The 8,752-nt window shown below is 38.1% G+C and overlaps 1 pseudogene; it reads left to right on the top strand.

Annotated features, from left to right (window-relative positions):
- The first annotated feature begins 5,525 nt into the window (after positions 1–5,525).
- On the top strand, positions 5,526–8,535 carry LOC148112853 (uncharacterized; annotated as a pseudogene).
- The last annotated feature ends 217 nt before the right edge of the window (positions 8,536–8,752 follow it).

Below are 8,752 nucleotides of genomic sequence, written 5' to 3'. Positions count from 1 at the left end.
TATTTATGCCCCTAATGACAATCGGAGGGCTTTTTATCAAAACTTATATGTTAAACTGGGGGAACTGGAATATGAACATGTCTGTTTAGTGGGGGATTTCAATGCTGTAACGGATAGAATGCAGGATTATGTCCCGGGAAACATACAAGGAAGGTTGAAGGATATTAAGAGAACATTACCAAAAATATGTAATGATTTAAGGGAGGAATTTGGATTATAGGATATATGGAGGTTGAGAAATCCCAATAAAAATCAATATACTTATTTCTCTCCCAGACACCACTCGTGGACCCGAATAGATATGATATGGATGTCTCTTGAGTTGAGGGGGTTGGTCTCGGAAGTGGAAATAGGGCCCAACCAGTGGGCAGACCATAACCCGCTAATGGTAATTTGGAAGATCCCACATTGTAGGAAGGGTAGATGGAGAATGAATATAGGTATTCTGAAAGATGAAGAATTTATGAGTAAATTTAAGAAGGAGTTATATCTTTTTTTTCAGGAAAATAAGAAAGAGGATACTTCAATATACAATACATGGGATATGGTTAAAGCAGTGATGAGGGGATGGTTAATCAAATATATGATTGATAAACGTAGGGCGGGTAAGAAAGACCGAGACAACCTCTTGAATAAATTACAACAGGTGGAAGAAAGGATGCAAAATGGATTAACCCAGACAACATTGATAGAAGAAAGGGATTTCTGGCAACACCAGATTAAATTATTAGACCAAGAGGAATTAGCAAATAAAATAAAGTGGACTAAACAAATTTTTTTTGAACGGGCAAATAAAGCAGGAAGATGGTTGGCTTACCGGCTTAGAAAGGAGCAGGAAAAACGAAGAATAGAAGGGCTGAAAGATGTAATTGGGAATCTTCATTGTACTAAGGAAGGCAAGAGAACAGTAGCTCAGGATTTTTTCACACAGCTTTATCAGAAAGGAGAGGAAAATATTTGTGAAATTCGGAAATATTTGGAAAAGACAGACTTGCCTAAAATCTCGGAAACAATGAAGGAAATTCTTAATGCGGAATTTACAATGGAGGAAGTAGAAACAGTTATGAAAGCACAGGCGAATGGCAAAACCCCGGGTAGAAATGGCCTTCCAGTTGAATTATATAAAATAGTGTTTGACATGGTAGGAAGACACATGACGGATTTATTCAATGCGGTTATGAAAGAGGCTCAGGTTCCAGTATCTTGGACTGAGACTTATATTTCTATTATTCCAAAAGAAGGAACTGATCTATCTCTTATTAAGAATTATAGACGTATATCATTACTAAATTCTGATTATAAGATATTTGCAGGGGTTCTTGCAGCCAGGCTTAGCTGCTTCCTTAACCAATTCATTCATTCAGACCAAAATGGCTTCCTTCCTAATAGATATCTACAAGATAATCTTAGAATTATCATGAATACATTAGAATTTTTCGAAAATCACCCAGATAAACAATTAGCTTTAATTTTTGTTGATGCCCAAAAGGTGTTTGAAAGAATCAGTTGGGAATTTATGATTTCTCAATTGGAATATATGGAGTTTGGTGGGAATTTTATTCGGGCAATTCGAGCTATCTACCGGGAGTAGACTGCAAGAGTTCTCATAGGAGACGGAGAGAATTCAAATTGGTAGAGGTACAAGACAGGGATGTCCCCTTTCCCCATTGCTATTTGTATTAACTTTAGAGCCCCTGCTTAGAGAAGTGAGAGGAAATACGGAAATAAGAGGAATGAAGATTAGGCAGGAGGAAGTTCAAGTCCAGGCTTACGCAGACGATCTTGTATTTATCTTGGATCAACCACTGGACTCAGGCCAGAAATTATTACGCTTGATTAGAGAGTATAGGAAGGTAGCAGGATTACTGATGAATGAAGAAAAAACTAAAATCCTAGTGAAAAATATGACTCAGATGCCAAGGCAACAGCTGGAGCAGTTAATGGGTTTAAGAATAACAAATTAAATTAAGTATCTGGGTATATGGTTGACTGCCAGATGTTCCTCCATAAAGGAGGATAAATATCTTCCTCTTTACAACCAGATGCTCAGAGATCTAGAAAGATGGAAAAATCTCCAACTATCAATTTTGGGAAGGGTGGCAACCATTAAGATGTGCGTGTTACCTAAATGGTTATTTCTATTCCAAACAGCCCCGGTAAGGTTGAATAAAGAGTGTTTTACAAATTTGGATAGGAGTATATCTAAATTTATCTGGCAGGGAAAGAGGCCGCGGATTAGACTTAAAATGTTACAAGAACCCCAAAATAGGGGAGAATTTGGACTCCCAAATTGGGAGCTCTATCACCAAGCAGCGAACTTGATTTGGGTGAAAGAATGGATGATCTTACAAAAGAGACGACTTTTGACATTTGAAGGAGCCGGTCTTCAACATGGCTGGCACTATTTTCTATGGCCGGGAGCATCCAGCCGCCCTAGACACTTTGATGATCACTATTTACGTAGGACGCTTGGGTACACTTGGGAAAAGATTAGAAGAAGAGTGTATTCCAAAGTTCCATGTTGGATTTCGGCGCAGGAAGCCCAGATCTACCCGACATTGTATAAAGGGGAGAAAACCTTGACGTATGAAGTTTTTTGGGATGTTCAGGGTAATCCGAAGTCACAAGAATTATTAACTTTTCAAGGATATAAGATAGACTGGTGGTCTTATTTTCAAGTGCACTCCAGGTATAAAAAAGATTTATATAGTGAAGGAATCTACCGTAAAAGACAAGAATTGGATAAGATCTTATTAGAAGGAAGGAAAGGGATACTATCTAAATGTTATGCATATTTATTGTCTCTGCAGATAGGATAGGATGTAGTGAAGGATTGTATGATAGCATGGGGGCGAAATTTTGGATATCCCCTTGACTTCCAGCAATCGGAACAGATTTGGTTGAAAAATATAAAATTAACGATGACTTCTTCATACAAAGAAAACATATATAAAATGGTCTACTGGTGGCATCTCCCCCCTGCGAGACTAGCTAAAATGTTTCCCAGGACATCTGCTTGCTGTTGGAAATGCGGTTACAGTAATGGAACTTATTTTCACCAATGGTGGACCTGCCCGCAGGCGGTTAAATATTGGAAAAAAATACGGCAATGGATTTTGGAAATTACACAGATTAATTTGGAATTAAGGCCCGAGATTTTCCTGTTGGGGGCAAAACCTTTGAATGTTAAATCAGATATATGGTTCTTGTTGATTTACATTATTACTGCAGCAAGATTAGCGTATGCGCAGGAGTGGAAAAATCAATACTTACCGATGGATTTGAAAATAATATATAAAATTAATGAGTGTGCGGAATCAGATAGATTAACTAGATTGATCAATGGTAAAAAAGATTCAGAATTTTATATATATAGTTGGAAATTATGGTACGATTTGGTCCAGAAAAGGTGGGATGGAATAGATATATGATGATGTATATATATGATGCAAGTATGTATGCATAAAGGAATGACTTTATATTTATGGACAATGTAATCACATTATACCATGGTGGCAGGATTGTATATTTCATTTGTGTATTGGTGCATAGAATATATTAATAAAAATTAAAAAAGAAAGAAAACATTTCCAACATTTAGCTGATTTATCCTTAAACATTTCTGCTAATCTTTCTGGCATCTTTATGCTATCTATAAAACATTTTATATAAATTTTCTTTATATGCAGTTGCCATTGTTAATTTATCATCCCTTTTCCATAGTTGTTGCCATCTCTCTAATTCTATCATATAAACAAAGTTTTTTGCCCATGCTATCGTTGTTTCTTTTACTTCTTCCTCTTCTAATCTGATCTGCAATAAGTAATTATACAATTTCTTGATCATTTTTTCATCTGTCCAGTCAATATCTCGTCCAATTCTGATTTTTCCAATCATCTGCAAAGGCTTGTAGTTTGTATTCTTCTGTTTTGATTTTCATTCCTTTTATTTCTTTATCTTGTCTTATCTTTCTGTTTAAAATTTCTAATGTCAATATGAATAGTAATGTGTAGGAGTTTGCATACGTGCAGGAATTTTCCTAATCTCGAAGGCAAACCTCAGATAAGGAAGGTTACATGCACGCAGACGCCAGGAAATGACATTAGAAATAAGACCCTAAATCTGTAAATAAGAAGAGCAACAGAGGAGGAAATGGGATATGTTATACTTTAACTATAGCTAAACATTATAAGTGCTTAAGTAAAGCAGTAATAGTTAACCAAAGATCTTATAGTTGCTGGAAGACTTTTGTGAGCCAATGCGATGCTGACAAGTGCTCTGTAGCTGAAAGTAACAAACTATATAATGTCACTATGTAATGCAATAAAGACATCACATATATCTTCATCCTTTGTATGTGTGGTCATTTACAACAAGTGGTGCTTGAACAGGGACCCCTGCTTTGTCCGGCAAGGATTTGGTGCACTGTCAACCCGTGTGGTATCTTCAACCTTTTAAAGGTTTCTGTAAGTACTTGTGGTTTTTTCAACCTTTTGAAGGTTTCTGTAAGTAATGGGGTCTTCGCTTTCTGAGGAACAAAGGAAGCATGCTGAAGAATTAAGCTATTTACTTAAGAAAAAGCACACTAATATATCACAACGCAGTCTCTTACGGCTGGTCCAGGAGATTGCGAATCAGTGTGTATGGTATCCTGAAAAGGGATCTTTAAGATTATCTGACTGGGAAAAAATTGGGAAAGTTTTACATACTGAACCAAGAGCTAAGGTAGAGATTTTGCAGGTATGGCATTTATGTCAATATGCAGTGGAAAAATTTGAAAATACTGAACTGTCTCTTTTAATTCCTCCACCTCCATGTTACTCCAATGCTGTTGTCTATCCTCCTTCCTCTCCGGACTATCTGACTCTGCCTCCTTCAGCTCCTACTGACACAGGTCAGATTACTAAACCTTCTGACTCTGCTGTTCAATCTTCTTTTCAAAAAATGGTAGAATCCTGCAAACAGGATTCCTCCATGCCTGGGGCAGAACTTGCTGAATTATTGTCTGTATGTCCTGTACAATATCATCAGGGCCAGGGCTAATTGGCAGGACAGCAGATAGCAGAATGGGAAGGGCTACCTTATCAAATTTTGAGGGAACTAAAAAAGGCTGTTACAGAGTATGGCATCAGTGGTAATTTTACTAGAGGCTTGGTAGAAGGGATAAAAAATGGATATACTATGATTCCTGAGGATTGGAAGCAAGTTTTCTGAATGATTTTGACTCAGGAATCTGTGGAATTTAAATTTCCCTTGGAGGTTAAATTGATTCCTTCTCAATTTAAAGGCCCTCTTCCCTCTGGTTTAGTGGGTCTTATCTTGCCTTGATCTTCAGCTCATAAAAAGGGGTGCTTTGTGGTCCCTGGTGTTATTGTATCTACGGGACTGCCTGCTGCCACTAGTAGCCTCCCACTGGCCGGTACGCTCTCATAGAGAGGGGCTCCTCCGGGTGCCGTTGGCCAAACAATGTCAACTGGTGGCCCCCAGGAGGAGAGCCTTCTCTGCGGGGGCACCTACTATCTGGAATGAGCTCCCCCTGGAGATACGGAGGATCCCAGATCTACGCACCTTCCGCCGCGCTATCAAGACCTTTTTATTCCATCAGGCTGGCCTGGCCTAATTTTTCCCTTTTTTCCCTTTTTAAAACGCAAATTTTAATTCGTTCTTAATTTATTGGGGTGTTTTAAATCTGTCTTCGGCCAAATTGTTTAATTTGGTTTTATTCAGTTTTAAATTTTGTATTTATGTGTTTTTATCTTGTGGCTGTTCATCACCCTGAGTCCTTCGGGAGTAGGGCGGTATATAAATCAAATAAACTAAACTAAACTAAACTATTGATTCTGATTACACTGGAACTCTTTATTCAGGCTTGGGTGAACCTTCCTCAAACTCTTCCTGATCAATGTTCTATTACTCAATTACTTTTGCTCCCCTATCAAGTCCCATGTCCTGGCATAGGGGCATGTGGGGATGCTGGTTTTGGTTCTACCTCTCCTTCTGTGGCTTTACTTCAGTCTGTTACTTCCTTTCGTACTTTGTTAACTCTCTATTTGAATAAGCAACCTTTTCAAGGGTTGCTTGATACTAGAGCCGATGTTACTGTTATTTCATCTTTACAGTGGCCTGTGCAATGGCCTAAGAAAGCAGTTTCTTCTTTATGGGGTATAGGTGGTTCCACTACAGCTTGGCAAAGCATACAAGATATCCAATTCTCTACCACGGCTGGTAAGTCCTTTGCCCTGCAACCTTATATTTTGGATATTCATACTAATATTTGGGGTCATGATTTACTTTCTTTTTTACATGCTCAATTGATTTTGGATGATGACTCTTCCCCTTAAGTGGCTCTCTACTGCCCCCGTGTGGGTGGAGCAATGGCCCCTTTCAATGGAAAAATTATCTGCTTTACAGCAACTTGTTGGAACAATTAGCTGCTGGTCATATTGAACCCTCTACTAGCCCCTGGAATACTCCTGTTTTTGCTATTATTAACCTTTAAGTCCTTTTTGCAGAGACAGCTACAGCATGAGACTGGTCCTTACCATTTGCGAAAGATTCAACATTTATTATCTGTTGCCTTATTTACCTGGAATTATTTAACTCTTGTAGAATCCTTTTCAGATGTTCCTGTTAATGTTCATTTTTGTGCAATAGAACCACTGACAAGACCGCTAGTAAAGTATCGCCTTGCTCCTAATCCTGAGTGGCAATGACCCCTGCCAATCACATGGGGGCAAGTGAAGGCCACAACATACCAAGCTCAACAGCAATTGGTTCAAGCTGATCTACCTCAAACTCCTGAAAATCTAGTTGCTGCTGTTTTTGCTATTATTACAGCTAATTCTGTCACAATTCTTTTTTGTATTCTCTTATCTTCTTTTGGTTCTGTTACTGCTTTGAATGACACTCAGCCTATACAACTTAACCCTAATCTCTGGGTTCGTCATGCTCAATATATGTTTTTGGTTCATGGTACTAATGTCACCTTGTACTATGAGCCTCCTATGGCTTTTGGTCAAGTTGCTTTCGTACCTGATTTAATATCTTCTTCCTTTATTGTTTCACAGCTGCAAAACATTCACCATTCCTGGTTGTTTTCCAAGCCCCCAGCGCAACTTAACTCGGTTCGCTGGCGTTATCTTCATACTAATCAATTTACTAAAGGTTTATGTTTTTGTTGTTATGCTCACCATACTTGGCTTAACAATTGGAATGATTATGCTAAGGCTCAACGCATTTTATTGAAAATAGGGAATTATAGCTATTGTACTGGTTATTATTGGTTATGGGGAACCTTTAATTCTTTATTGTATGGACCTAATTTAGTTCCAGAAATGTATCCTGATAATTTTCCTATTTTTAACGCTTCTGATATGACTGATACTGGATCCATTTGTGCTGGCTGGCAACTAAAGGACCCTAATATGTGGTTCTTTTTTGACAAATATGCAACCAATGTACACCCTCAGAACTATCAGTGTGCTGCTATTGGTTACTTTTCCCTACCTGTGCAGATTGATGCTCTCTCTTCTTCCTCACGACAACGCCATGCTCCATTAGGTCCTACATGTAATGATGAAGTCATCATTGATACACAACTTTCTTCTTTAAATACCTTTGGCCGTGCTGTGGCTGGAGCTATTACTGGGGTGATCACCTTAGGGGCTTACCCTGGAATAATAGCTCAAGAAAATAGACATTCTATCCTGGGCTTAACATGTCGCCTGGAGAAATCAATTAATGCCACTGCTGCTATTGTTTGTGATCTCTAACATGAAATTGAGGACCTGAATCAGGATGTTCTCCAGCAATATTTGCTGTTGACTATTTGTTAGCATGACAAGGGGTTTTTTGTAAACTTGTTGGCCATCGTGGATGTGCTGTTCATTTTCATTCCCTGAATAAGACTATTGAAGATGAACTTAATGAACTTCAATCATATTTTCAGAATAATGTTCATGCTATTTCTTCTCCTTTTGACTGGTTGACCAATTGGCTTCCTGATTGGTCCTGGCTTAAACAGTTGTTTTTTCATGCTGTGATTATTATTGTCATGTTAGCTGCTTGCTGTTGTTCCATTCAGTGTATTCCCTCATTAATTACTATGTTTCGTCCTGTCCCTCTCTCTCTGCCTCCTCCTCAAATGCGATATATACAAAAAATTTTATTCCCTCAAAATTAAATAAAAAGAGGGACATGTAGGAGTTTGCATACGTGCAGGAATTTTCCTAATCTCGAAGGCAAACCTCAGATAAGGAAGGTTACATGCACGTAGGCGCCAGGAAATGACATTAGAAATAAGACCCTAAATCTGTAAATAAGAAGAGCAACAGAGGAGGAAATGGGATATGTTATACTTTTACTATAGCTAAACATTATAAGTGCTTAAGCAAAGCAGTAATGGTTAATCAAAGATCTTATAGTTGCTGGAAGTGTTTTGTGAGCCAATGAGATGCTGACAAGTGCTCTGTAGCTGAAAGTAACAAAGTATATAATGTCACTATGTAAGGCAATAAAGACACCACATATATCTTCACCCTTTGTATGTGTGGTCATTTACAACAGCAATGGAGATAATGGACATCCTTGTCTAGTTCCTTTTCTAATATCTACTTTTTCTGTCATTTCACCATTCACAATCACCTTTGCCGATTGGCCTTTATATATAGTTTTAACCATATTTATAAACCTATCTCTGAAGTCCATCATTTGCAATTGTGTAGTCATAAATTGTCAGTTCACATTATCAAAC

This window comes from Pantherophis guttatus, chromosome 7 (assembly GCF_059756535.1).
Source record: "Pantherophis guttatus breed Tessera chromosome 7, ASM5975653v1, whole genome shotgun sequence".
NCBI lineage: Eukaryota > Metazoa > Chordata > Lepidosauria > Squamata > Colubridae > Pantherophis > Pantherophis guttatus.
This window is presented reverse-complemented; position numbering and strand designations above follow the sequence as displayed.